Below are 12,049 nucleotides of genomic sequence, written 5' to 3' on the forward strand. Positions count from 1 at the left end.
TGCATCAGTGGACTGGTGTCGGCGGGTGAGGAGCCCGTGGACTGCAGCCCTTATGACAGCTGGATAAGCGTCCTCGGACACACATCCAGCTGAAATGTATTTCAAAGCACGAACTTGCCAAGTCCATGTGCCGCAATGCACGCTGCCCGCTAATCAGAGGCCACCAGCTGACGTGGATGTGCAAATAACTGGGTGCATGGCAATGACGCCATGCATCGCCCATTGTTTGGACACTGAAAATCAGCTGCCAGCTTCAAAAGATGACGCAGCGCCCCTGGTAAGAGGTAGGAAGGAAGGAAGGTGAGTAGCAGTGTTTACTTTTTACTTTCTATGCATTGAACAGCAGGATTGGGGATATATACCAGGATGGAGGCACATATACAATGGTGGGGTGACATTTACGATGGTGGGGGAGCATATACATGGATTGGGGGAGCACATACATGGATTGGGGGCATATATATAAGGTTTTGGGAAACATATACAAGGTTTGTGGGAGCATATGCAAGGATGTGGTTGCATGTTCTAGGATGGGGAGCATATGCAAGGATGGGGGCATCATATACAAGGAAGGGGCATCATTTATAAGGATGAGGAGATTATACTAGAATGAGGAAGCATTTACAAGGATGGGGGAGCATATACATGGATGGGGAGCAAATGCATCGATTCGGGAACATATACATTTATGGAGGCATGTACATGGATGGGGAGCATATACAAGGATGGAAGGCACATACAAGGATGGGGGAGCATATACTAGGATGGGAAGAACATACATAGATGTGTGGCATATACATGAATTGGGGGAGCATATACATGGATGGGGGTAATATACATAGATTGAAGGGGCATATACTAGGATGGGGAGCAAATACTAGGATGGGGGCATATACATAGATAGGGGCATATACATAAATTGGGGAGCATATACAAGGATGGGGGAGCATATATCAGGATTGGCTAAAGAGCATAATCCAGGATGGGAGGGGGCATATACCAGGATGGGGGTGCATGTACCAGGATAGTGGGCATATACCAGGATGGAGGTGTATATACCAGGATGGGAGGCATATACCAGAATTGGGGAATATACCAGTATGAAGGGCATATACCAGTGGGAGGGGCACATACCAGTATGAGGGGCATACACGAGGATGAGGGTGTAAATACCAGGATATGGGTGCATATACCAGGATGAGGGTGCATATATTTTGATGAAGGCCAATTACCAAGAGGCCTCTAGTATTTAGGGCAGCTGCACCTGCTGGTAGCTGCCTGAGCAAAGCTTTAACTCAGTGTCTTGCTGCTGAGTAAGCCAGATCCTGTCCTAAGTTTTGCCTTCTCTGGAGGCTTTATTCCTAGTCTCTTTGTTTCCGTACCTTGCCTAGTACCTCCGTCAGCCCTCCAGGAGGCAGAATATCCTGATCCCTATACTATAGTTTCTTGCCTTGCTGTTATGATTGAGTCACAGAGGAGAAAAAAGCAAAACAAACTAAGTCACAGAAAACCAGAGAGGTTGGTAACTATGCAGATTGCAGATCCCTGATCCTAACCACAACAACGCGCAGCAGCCGTAGAGCGTACCTACGATGTTCCTAGATGCTTCGTCACAGCTGGAGGACTAAGTAAGCCTGAAGCATGAAAAGGGGAAAACTAACTGCCCCAGAGCAGACCCCAAAGGAAAGACAGCCCCCACACATGTATTGACGGTGAAACAAGATGAAAGCACAAACACAGGCAGGAAAATAGGCTTAGCAAATGATGGGGCCCAAACTAACTAGAAAGGAAAGGAAAGGAAAGACACTGTCTGCAATCTGCAAAAAACCCTACAAAAATAATGTCCAACACTTCTGATAGCAAAATTAACCCTGAAGTCACTAGACTTCACCCACTATATCAGCACTCTGAAATATTCTGAGACAGAGCAAAAAGAGGCCAATCTAGTAAGGGACAAAAAGCAAATTGGCAAATACAGATACATAAGAGTGGAAATTCAGCGCAGCCCCAGCCGGGGCTCGCTGACCTCACAAGAAAATGAATAGACCAACAAAATCAAGTGTGAACATTAGCAGAAAAACTTAGCTTTAGATGACTGGAACAGAGGTGAAAACCAAGACCTGACAAGCCAGAATGAATCACCAGCACCAGAATAGGGCGTCAGCTGTCTTAAATCCAGACTGAGATTCCTGAGGTCCAATCGTCATCCTCATTATCAGGTGGCAGATCTCTACTGATTAAATCAGCCTCACTACCTCATGTTACCACTAGAGGGAGTCTGGAAGGAGAACTCACAACTGGTGGATAAGAGAATGAACTCACAACAGTACCCCCCCTTGAGGAGGGGTCACCGAACCCTCATCCACGCCAGCAGGCCGATCAGGATGGGCCCGGTGAATAGCACGAACCAATCTATTGGCATGAATATCAGAGGCAGAGACCCAAGAATTATTCTCCTGACCATAACCCTTCCATTTGACCAAATACTGGAGTCTCCGTCTAACCAAACGAGAATCCAATATTTTCTCTACCTCATATTCCACATTGCCTTCAACCAACACAGGGTCAGGAGGTGCTGCCATAGGAACCACTGGCTCAACAAACCTCTTCAACAGAGATTTGTGAAATATGTTATGGATCTTGAACGTAACTGGAAGAGCCAATCGAAATGAAACAGGATTAAGAATCTCCAAAATCTTATAAGGTCCAATAAATCTTGGCTTAAAGTTAGTAGATGCAACCTTCATAGGAATATTATTAGACGACAACCAAACCATATCACCCACTTTAAACTGGGGACCAATGGTCCTATGCCGGTTGGAAAATCGCTGGGCCTTTTCCTGAGAGAGTGACAACTTATCCACCACTTCATCCCATATCTGCTGCATTCTCTTAACCACAGTGTCCACACCTGGGCAGGACGAAGATTCCACGTGCCCTGAAGAGAATCGAGGATGAAACCCAAAATTACAGAAAATGGGTGAGATCAAAGTGGCAGAACTAGCTCTATTGTTCAGTGCGAATTCGGCCAAGGGCAAAAATGAGACCCAATCATCCTGATCAGCAGATATAAAACATCTCAAATAAGACTCCAAGGTCTGGTTTGCTCTCTCAGTCTGTCCATTGGTCTGGGGATGAAACGCGGAGGAGAAGGATAACTGAATTCCCAGATTGGAACAAAAGGCTTTCCAGAATCTGGAAGCAAACTGGACTCCTCTGTCGGACACAATGTTCTCAGGAATCCCATGTAACCGAACCACCTGTTGTAAAAACAAGGGCACCAACTCAGCGGAAGATGGCAACTTTGGGAGTGGTACAAGATGGACCATCTTCGAAAATCTATCACAAATCGCCCAGATAACAGTCATTCTTTGAGAGACAGGAAGATCAGAAATAAAATCCATTGAGATATGGGTCCATGGCCTCTTGGGCATCGGCAAGGGCATCAGCAACCCACTAGAATGAGAAAAGGGTTTAGACCGAGAAAAAGTCCCACAGGACTGTACAAAATTCCTGACGTCACGAGATAAGGCAGGCTACCAAAAAGACCGACTCACCAAATCTCTGGTACCAAAAATACCTGGATGACCAGCCAATGCGGAGCAATGAATTTCAGACATCACTCTCTTTCTCCACTGGTCAGGAACATACAATTTTCCCATAGGGCAACGGTCAGGTTTATCCTCCTGAAATTCCTCCAGGGCGCGTCTCAAATCGGGCGAAATGGCAGAAAGAACTACCCCCTCACCTAGGATGGTAGTAGGCTCGGTCACATTAAGAGAATCAGCAAAGAAACTCCTAGAAAGGGCGTCTGCCTTAACATTCTTAGTGCACGGAAGAAAAGAGACCACAAAATTAAAACTCGTGAAAAACAAGGCCCATCTAGCCTGTCTAGGATTCAAGCGTTTGGCTGACTCCAGAGAAATCAAATTCTTGTGATTGGTGAGGACCACAACTTGATGTCTAGCTCCCTCCAACCAATGTCTCCACTCCTCAAATGCCCATTTCATGGCCAACAATTCCCGATTCCCCACGTCATAGTTGCGTTCAGATGGGGAGAACTTTCGAGAAAAGAAGACACAGGGATTCATCTTAGAAGTCACAGGGTCTCTTTGGGACAAAACAGCTCCTGCACCAATCTCAGAAGCATCTACCTCCACCTGAAATAGAAGTGAGACATCAGGTTGCCGTAAAACTGGAGCTGAAGTAAAGCTCTGCTTAAGCTCCTGAAATGCTGAGACAGCCTCAGGAGACCAATTCAGCACATCAGCGCCCTTCTTGGTCAGATCAGTCAGTGGTTTGACAATACCAAAAAAATTACCTATAAATTTATGAAAGAAATTAGCAAAACCCAAAAACATCTGGAGGGCCTTCAAAGAAGTAGGCTAAACCCAATCATAAATGGCCTGTACCTTGACCGGGTCCATTTCAATAGTCGATGGAGATAATATAAATCCCAAAAATGAAATCCTCTGTACACCAAAGAGGCATTTCGATCCCTTAACAAACAGGGAATTCTCCCTCAAAATCCGGATCACAGTCCGGACGTGTTCCACATGAGAATCCCAATCAGTAGAAAAGATCAAAATATCATCCAAATAGATGATCAAAAACTTATCCACAAAGTCACGGAAAATATCATTCATAAAGGACTGGAAGACAGAAGGGGCATTAGTGAGCCCAAAAGGCATCACCAGGCACTCAAAATGTCCCTCCGAAGTATTAAACGCCGTCTTCCATTCATCCCCGTGCTCGAATAGGATTATACGCCCCCCTGAGGTCAAGTTTAGTAAACCAGCAGGCACTCTTAACTCTGGAGAATAAATCAGACATCAGAGGTAACGGGTACTGATATTTAACTGTCATCTTGTTAAAGGCCTCTTTCAGACTTCAGTTTTTTGCATCAGTTCAAATCCGCCAAAAAGTCAGACTAGCGGATCCGTTCTCAACTGATGTGAACGGATGGCACAGGATCCGTTTTCAGACGGATCCTGAAAATGAGGAAATGTAAAGGAAACGCTGGGGGGGAAGGAGAGAGAGAGAGAGAGAGTTAAATGAGTGTCTGGAGGATCCGCCAGAGAAAAAAACGTTGCAAGCTCCGTTTTGAAATCTTTGAGGATGGTGACGGACAGCAACTTTTGGCGGATCCTCAAAAAAAACGGATGCAACGGACAGCAATCCGTCACAATCCGCCATTAATGAAAGTCAATGGAGAAAAAAAACGGATCCTCACAAGAAAATTGAGGATCCGTTTTTTTCAAAACCTGGCGGATTGTGACTGATTGTAAAAAACTGAAGTGTGAAAGAGGCCTTAGGGAACTATAATCAATACACGGTCTTAATGAACCATCTTTCTTGGCCACAAAAAAAACAGCACCTAAAGTTGACGAGGATGGTCTAATATGACCCTTCTCCAACGACTCCTTAATATAGGATCGCATAGCATCATGTTCGGGTACTGATAACTCCTATGAGGAGGCAAAGACGCAGACTTGCTCTCACTAAATACATCAGAAAAATCGGCTAGATAATCAGGAATATCATGAGACTGAGGAGAGGTGGAGAAAACAGGAGCGTCCCTAAGAACACACTGACAACCCCAACTCACCACAGACCCAGATTTCCAATCAAATACTGGATTATGAGTTTGCAACCAAGGAAAACCCAGAACAACAGTATCATGTAAATTATGCAGCACCAAAAATTTACAATTTTCTTGGTGGTCTGGGGCAACTCGCATTGTCACCTGGGTCCAAAACTGAGGTTTATTCTCTGCCAAAGGAGTAACATCAATACCCCTCAAAGGAATAGGCGTCCGCAGAGGCATCATGGAAAAACCACAACGTTTAGCAAAGTCCAAATCCATCAGATTCAACGCTGCTCCTGAATCCACAAAAGCCTTCGTGGAAAACGTGGATAAGGAGCAGATCAGAGTAATTGCCAAAAGGAACTTAGGTTGTATACTGCCCACAGCAAATGTGTGTGCAAAATGTTTCTCTCGGTTAGGGCAGACAGAAATAGTATGAGAGGCATCTCCACAGAAAAAACACAGCTTATTATGCCTTCTAAACTCCCGACGTTGCGCCCTAGACAAAACCCCATCACATTGCATAGGTTCAGATGTTTGTTCAAAAGGTGGCAGCGCCTCCCGTGTAATTCTACGTTCACGTAAATGCCGATCAACTTGAATGTCTAATGACAGAATCATCCCGACCAGAGGGAACAGGAAATCCCACCATAACATCTTTTACGGTCTCTGATAAATGCTTCCGAAAGAGAGCTGCCAATGCACTATCATTCCATGTAGTAAGGACTGCCCACTTTCAGAATTTTTGACAGTGTAACTCTGCAGAATCCTGACCCTGGTTTAATGCCAACAGGGTTCTCTCAGCTTGATCAACAGCATCAGGTTCATCATACAACAACCCCAAGGCTTGAAAAAATGCATCCACATTAGTCAGAATAGGATTTTCAGGTGTCAGTGAAAAAGCCCAATCCTGGGGATCGCCGTGCAGCAAGGAGATGACAATTTTAACCTGCTGCACAGAGCTCCACGATGAGTTAGGCTTCAAGGCAAGAAATAATTTACAATTATTCTTAAAATTCAGAAATTTAGACCGATCCCCAGAAAACACATCTGGAGTAGGGATCTTAGGTTCAGCATCATGTGACTGAATGAGGTAGGTGGAAATTCCCTGCACTTCAGCAGCAAGCTGCTCCACACGATCAGACAATTGCTTAATCTCCATTAGGAAAAAGAAAAAAAAAATCCTCCTACGGCCCCAGAGAAAAAGAGGAAAAAATATATAAAAAAAAAATTCTGACACTTTTTTTTTAACAACTTTTTCCTGCTTTTGAGTACCCTAGAATCTGCGGTATGGCTGGTGATTCTGTTATGAATGGGTCACCGAGGAGAAAAAAGCAAAACAAGCTAAGTCACAGAAAGCCAGAGAGGTTGGTAACTATGCAGATTGCAGATGCCTGATCCTAACCACAACAACTAGCAGCAGCCGTGGAGCGTACCTACGGTGTTCCTAGATGCTTCGTCACAGTCGGAGGACTAAATAAGCCTGAAGCATGAAAAGGGGAAAGCTAACTGCCCCAGAGCAGACTCCAAAGGAAAGACAGCCCCCACACATGTATTGACGGTGAAACAAGATGAAAGCACAAACGCAGGCAGGAAAATAGGCTGAGAAAATAATGGGGCCCCAACTAACTAGAAAGGAAAGGAATGGAAAGACTCTGTCTGAAATCTGCAAAAAACCCTACAAAAATAATGTCCAACACTTCTGATAGCAAAATTAACCCTGAAGTCACTAGACTTCACCCACTATATCAGCACTCTGAAATATTCTGAGACAGAGCAAAAAGAGGCCAATCTAGTAAGGGACAAAATGCAAATTGGCAAATACAGATAAATAAGAGTGGAAATTCAGCACAGCCCCAGCCGGAGCTTGCTGACCACACAAAAAAATGAATAGACCAACAAAATCAATTGTGAACATTAGCAGAAAAACTTAGCTTTAGATGACTGGAACAGAGCTGAAAACCAAGACCTGACAAGCCAGAATGAATCACCAGCACCAGAATAGGGCGTCGGCTGTCTTAAATCCAGACTGAGATTCCTGAGGTCCAATCGTCATCCTCATTATCAGGTGGCAGATCTCTACTGATTAAATCAGCCTCACTACCTCCTGTTACCACTAGAGGGAGTCTGGAAGGAGAACTCACAACTGGTGGACCAGAGAATGAACTCACAACACCTTGCCTTGTACCTCTCTGTCCGCCCTCCAGGAGGCAGAATATCCTGATCCCTGTGCTATAGTTCCTTGCCTGCCTTGCAGGTGTCCTCTCTGCCCACTAGGAGGCAGTATATCTGGCTCTCTGTGTCTTTGTTCCTATACCTTGTCTCGTACCATTACCTCGTGTGAACTCAGTCCTACCTCTTGGTCTCCTCCTCTGTGGCTACTTTCCCTGCTGTGTCTGTCCTTGTGTCCTCTCCGTCTGCCTGTGCTCCATACTCTTGCAGCTCTGCTTATGCTCCGCACTGTTGCGGCTCTGCCTGCTCAGTACTCTTGTGACTCTGCCTGTTCTGTGTACTCTTGCAGCTCTGCTTATGCTCCGAACTCTTGCAGCTCTGCCTGCTCAGTACTCTTGTGACTCTGCCTGTGCTCCGTACTCGTGCAGCTCTGCTTATGCTCCGCACTCTTACGCTCTGCCTGTGCCCTGCTTCCACTGCTGTGGAACCTCTTGCTGAAAACTGCAGCTCGTCTCCGCAGTCTTGCGGTTCACATGCTGTGTGAACAGGTCTCTACCTGTTCCTTCATACACCATTCCTTCTTGCCAGTACCCGCACCTGCTGTGTGAACAGGTCCCTACCTATTCCTTCATACACCATTCCTTCTTTACTGTACCAGTACCCGCATCGCACCTGCTGTGTTAACAGGTCTCTACCTGTATCTTCATGCACCCCCCACTCCTGCCTGCCCTGTGTCTCAGCTGTGCCTGCCTGCCCTGTGTCACAGCCGTGCCTGCCTGGACTGTATCTCAGCCGTACCTGCCTGGACTGTATCTCAGCCGTGCCTGCCTGCCCTGTGTCTCAGCTGTACCTGCCTGCCCTGTGTCTCAGCCATGCCTGCCTGCCCTGTGTCTCAGCCATGCCTGCCTGCCTGGGTACCAGCCATGCCTGCCGTGCTCACCTGCCTGCCTGTCAGTCACATTTGTCCAAGTGGGATCAGCAGCCACAGCCAGACACCACCCTGGAGTGGCACCTGACAGCTTCCTGCCGCACAAGCCTGACCTCACCATCAGAGGCTCCAGCAAAGACTGAGGTAGCTGCATTAGTTACTCCCCTTCCAGTGTAGTTTGGTTTGTGGCACAGTGGGGCCACAACCCCCTGGCTTGGCCAACCAGCCAAGGTGCCAGCGTGACAATTGACACTCTAAAGAGGGCCAAATATGCAGGGTGGGGACCCGAATTCCCACCAAACAAACCCGTAAATGCTCGGTGCTCGCCGAGTACCATGAGTACAGCGATTCTCGGGCGCGTAACTAGCATTACCAAAAATGCTCGCTCATCACTTGCTGTAAGTAGTGCTGAGCAAGTATACTCGCTGCTTGGGTTTTCCCGAGCATGCTCTGGTGTCCTCCAAGTATTTTGGCGTGCTTGGAGAATCAGTTTGTGTTGACGCTCTGCATGATTTGCGGCTGCTAGACAGCCTGAATACATGTGGGGATTCCCTAACAAACAGGTAACCCCCACATGTATTCAGGCTATCCATCATCAGCAATTATGCAGCTGCGCCGATGCAAACTAAATCTCTAAGCACGCCAAAATACTCAGAGGACACCAGAGCATGCTTGGGAAAACCCAAACATCGAGTATACTTGCTCAGCACTGCTACTTGTTTTTCTTATTATGTAGAGATGCTCTGACAATGGATGTTAGGCTGATGGGATGATCTATGGGGAGTGGTCTAAAATTAACTCATTATAAATATCTCTTCAATTGAATTTGGTTTCTTGGGAGACTGTATCTCCCTTTTTGTCTATTGTGACATCCAGATTGTTATTCTTACAAAAAACGTATCTCTGGCCCTTCTCTCCCTGGACGCTGATACAATTGATTCTACTAACAGACTATTGATTATGCATATTTTATTAGTCTCTAAACACAATATCGCTTTCCTTTGGAAAAACCCAAAACCCCACAAAAATAATGACATTATAGACAAAATTAGTCGTCATCATTCCTTTCAACTAAAATTTGCATGATCAATTTGCCAAATATGCCAGGAAATGGTCCAGATGGCTGGAGTTGTTTACTTAAGGCTGCAACCGGAGTGCACCTGCCTAAGACCCTTGGGTCTGGGTCTTTTGGTTGGTATAGATTTAATAGGTTATATGCTTATATACCTACCTTTGCTAGAGTTCATTTTACAATGTGTTTCTGCATTAACATGTTTCATTTTCATGTTATCTTTACATTTGGACTTTGTTGTCCTTCCTTTTTTCCTTCCTTCCCTTTACCTCTCACCCTCCCCCCTCTTCCCCCCCTTCTTTCCTCCTCTTTATTTTCCCCATTTATTGAAAAACCAATAAAAGTTTGGAAAAACAAAAAACGTATCTCTATACTTTTTATCTATAATTAATTGTATGCTTGTTTTTGTACATTTTATTTATTTAAATAAAGTATTTTTCACTTTTGGGTATTTTTGGAAGTATTGTTTTATTCAGCGTTACTGGTGTCTGTATATATAATGCTGTAGATAAGCCCCCGAACCGACCTGCAAGCTAAGAAAAATAAGTTCCTGGGTCATGGGGCCTGTCCTGTTCCCTATTCTTTCCCCCAGGCAACATGAGATGCAGGCTCTGCAGTTCCAGAGCCAGCATGATGCAGGTACCTGCAGCCTGATTTTCCTCCTTAGGCCGGGATCACACACAGCGAGATACAGCCGAGTCTCGCAGGTTAAAACCAAGCTCTGGCGCCGGCACTCCGGAGCGGAGCATGCAGCCACACAGCAATACATGGAGCTGCACGCTCCGCTCCGGAGTGCCGGTGCCAGAGCTTGGTTTTAACCTGCGAGACTCGGCCGTATCTCGCTGTAGTGTGACTCCGGCCTTACACAGACGCCGGGAAAGGTCAGAAAGGCCCAGCACCTGTCACTGCTGTACTTTGCTTTGCCCTCACAGGGCAGAGAAGTACGCCTGCGCAGAGGCGCGATGCTGGAGAGTGATGATGCAAGCAGGAGGACAGTGTCGCAAGAAGATGGGAGGTGCCGGACCAGGACCTGCGACACACATCGGATTGGACCGCATTGGATAGCCCCTACAGGTGAGTATAATAAAACTTATTTTTCTTATCTTGCAGGTCGGACCAGGGGCTTATCTACAGCATTATAGAATGCTGTAGATAAGCCCTGAAAGGCCGTGGCCACATCTTATAGCGGCCAAAAGAGGTGACAGGTTCCTTTTAACACATTTTTTTTAACTCGTTCTCCGACAACAAATTTCTCTTCCTAGCTCCTTTCAGCAAGATTAGTTATTCATTCAAGTAAACATCAGTGGGGTCAACTTTAAGGATGGTATAAGTTTTCCTGTCATCCAATAAATCCCATGCCATACGAATATAATCTAATCTATCCATCAGGACAATGTTGCCCCCCTTATCGAAGGGCTTTATTATCAGATCTTTATTGTCCTGTAAATATCTTAAGGCCACCAATTCATCAGGACTCAAATACATCTTACTACTTCTTTTTCACTTTGACAACATTCTGATATTCTGTTCCACCATATTCACAAATGTATCAATATTGTGGTATTGTGAAAAGGGTGGAGTATTTTTACTCCTTGGTTTTAATGATGAGAAGGGTGGAGATATTATGGCTCATTATAGTCTCAATCCCCTGATGCCGCCACTCATGCTGGCAAAACATGTTGGGGAGGCTAGGGCACTTTTTAATTAGCACTGAGCAGCTTTAGAAGGGCAATAGTTTTTGGATATAAGTAGCGGCCGCACCTTGATCGATAAGCCTACAAATTGAAACAATATTAGGACAATGAGATTGATACAGGACATGAGTCTAAAGGGGCCTTTACACATAGCGATATCACTAGCGATATCGCTAAAGCGTCACCGATTTTGTGACGCAGCAGCGATATCACTAGCGATATCGCTATGTGTGATACTTACCTCCGACCGGCTCCCCCGCTGTCTGTCGCTGATCATGCGAGATCGTGCAGCTCCATTTCTCGTCGGGCGCTTCCTGCTGGACGCGGGTGGGAGGACGTCAGGATCGCCGCGTCTGAAAGGTAAGTAACGACCGCAGCTGCGTCGCTATATCGCTGTGAGATCTGCCTGTGTGGCAGCTCACTAGTGACCATTTAGCGATGCACCAGCGATCCTGACCGGGTCGTATCATTGTCGGGATTGCTAAATGTAAAGGGGCCTTAAGGAATAGCTGTTAGTGTCCTTTTTCTACTAAGCTGACCAGTGTGAATTTTAATATTCAAATTCTTTTAGCAGTGAATTAAGTTATATTTTAGGT

General features: G+C 45.7%; 1 long non-coding RNA gene across 1 annotated transcript in view; it reads right to left on the reverse strand.

Annotated features, from left to right (window-relative positions):
- Positions 1 to 12,049, reverse strand: part of LOC141060692 (uncharacterized) — a 51,518-nt gene that overhangs the window by 1,369 nt on the left and 38,100 nt on the right. The window lies entirely within an intron of this gene.

The sequence above is a fragment of the Dendrobates tinctorius genome, unplaced genomic scaffold (genome assembly GCF_039654945.1).
Source record: "Dendrobates tinctorius isolate UK_male_01 unplaced genomic scaffold, ASM3965494v1 ptg000243l, whole genome shotgun sequence".
NCBI lineage: Eukaryota > Metazoa > Chordata > Amphibia > Anura > Dendrobatidae > Dendrobates > Dendrobates tinctorius.